We start from the raw sequence: 5158 nt of genomic DNA on the forward strand, positions 1-5158 counted from the left end.
TGGAGGCCGGAGCGGGAGGGGCCGGGGCCGGGGCCGGGCGGGGGGGCGGGGTGACCTCCACCCCTCCCTCCGTCAGCAGAACTCATTGTGAAGCGCGACGGGGGCTTTTTGAGGCTCGGAAACCCGAAGCCGTTCTGGTTTTGGGGCCCCCCAGGGTTGAAAGGACCACTTTTGTTTTGGGTTTCAAACCCACGATGGATGAACAGACGCGGCGAGCGCCCGGACGGCGCCGCGGCGCCGCGCTGAAGGCGGGAAAGCGGATTCAAAAACAGGAGTCCCAACCCTCGCTGCTCCACCGAGCCGCTCTGGGCGGACAGGGTGGAGTGACCGACCTCCACCGCAAAACATTCGGACAAACTTTTACTTTGTTCAAAGAGCCACAACAAGGGGACAAAGTGACCCGGCGGCGTGGTCGACCTCCACCTCCTCCGTCTCAAGGAGAAGCGAATTAATTATGAGCTGGAAACCAAAGACAAGACGACGCTAGAGCGGGAAAGACGCCTTCTTTTTTTTTTTAATGGACGCTCGGTCAAACGGCTCCAACTCCTCCACCCGGAGACAACTGAAAGAGAAGTCTAGGAGGGGAACTCTGGAAGGAGGAAAGAAGCTGCTGTCACCTCCTTCCATCTTCCTCCTCCTCTTCGCAGCAGCAGCCGCTTCATCTTTTACCTCGTCAGGATGTGCAGCGTGCCAACTTGGGTCTTTATCAGAACACACACACACACACACACACACACACACACACACACACACACACACACACACACACACACACACACACACACACACACACACACACACACACACACACACACACACACACACACACACACACACACACACACACACACACACACACACACACACACACACACACGACGTGCCTTTACCGCAGCACTATGCAAACCCTCCTCCCCCGCCTTGACAATCACACTCAGAGCATTTTCCCAAAACGCTCTTTATTCAAATGTGTCTGGGTGGTGTTAGAACCTTCAGCGTGCAGGTCTGGGTGGTGTTAGAACCTTCAGCGTGCAGGTCTGGGTGGTGTTAGAACCTTCAGCGTGCAGGTCTGGGTGGTGTTAGAACCTTCAGCGTGCAGATCTGGGTGGTGTTAGAACCTTCAGCGTGCAGATCTGGGTGGTGTTAGAACCTTCAGCGTGCAGGTCTGGACTCTTACTTGTTTTGTATTTTTTTATTGTTTTTATAATTTTTTTAATTTTTATTATTTTTTTATTTGTATCATTTTTTTAATTTAATTTTTTTAGTTATTTTTATTATTTTTATTATTTGAAGAGGTTCCAGTTCGCCCTCATGATCATGTTTTCTCTCGAAACATCTGTGAGATGAAAACATTCTCTTCCCGTGCTTCGCGCTGGGCTCGGCTTGGGCCGAGTTCCTAAAAAGACAGAAAGCGGGTGGAGCAACGGTGGAGCGACGCGGGTGGAGCGACGCGGGTGGAGCGACGCGCACGGACCTGTTCTCCCTCGCGTGGCGGAGGCCAGATTCCCTTCCAACCCAAAAAAACAAAATGGAGTCACGTTGGCCCGTGGCCAAAGGCAGGAGCTCACCTTGTGTGTCCTTTTCTTTTCTTTTTACTGTTTTTTATTTTTCTTTTAATTGTGTTTTTTTGGCTTCGCTTGTTTTTGTCGTCGTTGTTTTCAACTGGAACTCCTTTTTTTTTTTTACATTTCTATTTGTCGTGCTGTATTTTTACCTTGATGGAGACGTTTCCACGTCTTTACAGTTTTTTTTGTTGCGTGTTTGTGTGGAACGGTTAATCGGCGCGTGGACGTCCGTCAGTATTACCAGCGGTGCGCGCGACGGCGCCGGGGTCACGCGACGTCGAGCTGAGAAACAAAACAAACAAAAAAAAACAAAAAAAAAAAACAACCTTTGGTGTCACGTAACACTGTGTTTTCTTACAGGGTGTGTTTTTTTTGTTTGTTTTAATTTTTTTTAATTAATTTCAAAATGCAACGTAACTCAAATCTAACAGCGATGACAGCCCGGAGATAAGGTAACCGAGGGCAACGCGGCGGAAAAACAGGGGGTTTCACCTTTTTGTCCCGAACTGTTTTTACCACGACGATCAATAACTTTATTCCCGCTCTGATGTCATAACTAACAGTGTCGAGACGAAAGCTTTTCCGCTCCAAAGTTCACGCCGTTCGACACGAGCGGCGACGCCGTCGTTCAGCTACAACACAAACCGCAACCTGAGGTCTAAGCCCTCGTTGGGTTCGCCTCCAGCTCCTCCGACAGGTCTGGACGCGTGGTACTTACACATTCATTCAAACGGGGAGAAAGGGAGAAATGTCGATTGGAAAAAAGGCTTTAAAAGGAGGCCATTTCTCTTCGGAACGCCATTTTCTAATTCAGCCTCGTGGGACGTGTGTGTGTGTGTGTGTGCGTGCGTGCGTGCGTGTGTGCGTGCGTGCGTGCTTGCGTGTGTGTGTTCGGCTAATTGCCACTGGCGTTACCGTGACACAGAAAGGGATTCAGAAGGTGAAGCCCCTGGCTGATGAACAAGGGAAGACAAAAACACAAAAACAAACCCAAAACACAGCATGTCCACTTTTCCACACAGCTGCTCATGACTTTAACCCCCAAACAGCTGAAAATCCATTCCTCCCCTGGGTCGGTGGCGCCCCCGCCCCGCGGGGTCGGAAGGTCCCTCCGACGGCGCCGTCGACGTGCGTGGGTGTGATGTTGGGGTCCATGAGCTGGGGAGCCATGTTCCATTTTAAATAAAGTTGTGTTGCCGGGTCCACCCGCTCCTTCAACTGTTGCCGCGGCGTCCACCGGAGGAGACGAGAGCCGCCGCTGTTCCTCTCCATCCAACGCCGGGTCCCTCCTCCCGAAAGTTCCCGACGCCAGAGTTCGGGGGGAAAACTCCTGGTATCCGGCTCCAGAGAAAGAGTAGGAAAGAGGTGTCATTTAGTGAATCAAAGGACAATAAAAAAAACGAAAGCGGGGCTCTGACGACGTCTTGTTTCGAAAACGAAACAAAAGCGAAATCCATTTCTACTCAGCGCGGGTGTTTGCGACGTCTCACTTGGACGCGTGTCCCCGCGTCGAAAGCGTAGATCAAGGTGCACAGCCATAAGAAACCACAGCCCATGGCCCCGGACTTCCTCCTCGTGCCAGGATCTCCCCCGCGTTTCCTGGCCTGTGACCGCGCTCACGCCACGTAAGAGTCCGTACGTCTGCACTATGTGTCCATAATCCTTTCTGTGAAAGGATCTCCCTTCAGGAAAAGAAATGAATGATTTTTGTTTTTCGTCACCTTATAGTGAACATTTATTTGTTAATATGAAGTCTGGTTTGTGCCTTCTTGGTACTAATGTCCTCAATACTCAATAAAAAGGTACATTTATTTGCCAAATTGTTGTCGTTGCTTGATTTCAGCGCAGCTTTTGTTTCCTATCCCCCGTTCGCCCGGATCTTCCCCAAGTCCGCGGACGAATCTCTCGCAATGCCCGGAGAACATCCCGAGGTTTGGTTTGTTTGGTTTGGTTTGAGATGATCAGGAAGTCGCCCGGTTCCGGGTTTTTCTCAACTCCTGAATCTCGTCTTCTTCGGTGTTTCTGCCCCGATCCCAAGATGTGTGATCGACGATGACTGTCACGCAAATCCTACAGCGTGTTGGTACGTTTACGTACTGTGCAAGGAGTTTGTGATGGTGAGGATCGGTGTGTTACTGTGCAGACAATAAGCGTTAAGTTAAATAGCTTAACATAATGAGGAATAAAAAATTAAATAATAAAAACGTAATTTAAATAACACATTTAAATAATGTAAAATAATATAAATGAATAAAAATATTAAATAAAAATGTATCTAAAAAACGATGCACTGTGTTTCAAGGAGAGTCAAGCAGCTTTTGCACCAGTGACGAAACAGTCGGTCTGACTCGGTTAGTTAAACGGCCTCGCAGCGCCCTCTAGTGGTTGTGGTTGAACGTTCAACTACTTTTACCTGGTAGTTGAACGCGATACCCCGGACGGCCGCGCGATGGCGGTGCAGCGTCAGCGTCAACCCGGAGTGGGTGCCGGCGCTGCTCCACCCTCCGGTGGAGGAGCCTGCGGATCGACGCCTGTTTACTGACGGACGGATGCGTTTCGCACGTCCTGTCATGTTTACATTGATTGATTGGTTGTGGGATGTGACGCATGCACATTTTCTAAGCAGTAAAGGAGTCTTTTCTTTTTTTTCTTTGTTATTATTATTATTATTATTATTATTATTATTATTATTATTATTATTTTATTTTATTTTTTTAATTTTATTACATTTTTTAAATCTTACCATGCATCACCTGCAGGAGCACACACCTCTGGCAGTTCGGAACCTTTTACCTTGAAATCCCTATATTGGTACCGTGCATGTTCACCAGGATGACGACAGAGCTGCATTTCATGAAGACCCCCCCAAAACAACAACAACAACAACAACAACAACAACAACCAAGGATGGCTCATGCTGTAAGCCCCGCCCCCTTTCTCTGACATAGATACGGTGTCTCTCCATCCCTCCTCCCTCTCCCTCCCATCTCTCCTCTCCGGCCTCTTGTCCCTCCCCCCCCCCCCCCTCCTGCTTTCCCTCCGAGCTACACAGCTGTACAGGAAATCAGTCATCCACCACCATCCACCGCTGTTGCCATGGCAACACCGAGGGGGGAAATCCATTCCCTCCCTCTCTCTCTCTCTCTCTCTCTCTCTCTCTGTCTACCATTCCCCCTCTCTCTCTCTCTCTCTCCCTCTTTTCCACTGTCTCTCCCTCCCTCCTTCCCTCTCTCTCTCTCTCTCTCTGTCTCTGTCTCCTTTGTTTTATTGAATAAGGTTCAGGATGATTCAGTGCCAGTTCTCCGACCAACTGGTGTCATCTCTTCTCTCTCAGGGTTAAGGGTTTTGTGTATTTCGTGAGGAAAAGCCATTGTCACCGCTACACCCCCCCCTCTCTTTCTCTCTCACCCCCCCCCCCCCCCCCTCTCTCTCCCCCCTCTCTCTCTCTAGAATGTTCTTCTTTCACATCCTGGCGTTTCCTGCTTTCGGTTGCATGGCCAATGCTCCAGCTCAGTACATCTGCACCTTATCTATTCATCTGCACAGCCCTGTGTGTTTGTGTGTGTGTGAGTGTGTGTGTGTGTGTTTATCGA

This window comes from Zeus faber (assembly GCF_960531495.2).
Source record: "Zeus faber genome assembly, chromosome: 13".
Classification (NCBI taxonomy): domain Eukaryota; kingdom Metazoa; phylum Chordata; class Actinopteri; order Zeiformes; family Zeidae; genus Zeus; species Zeus faber.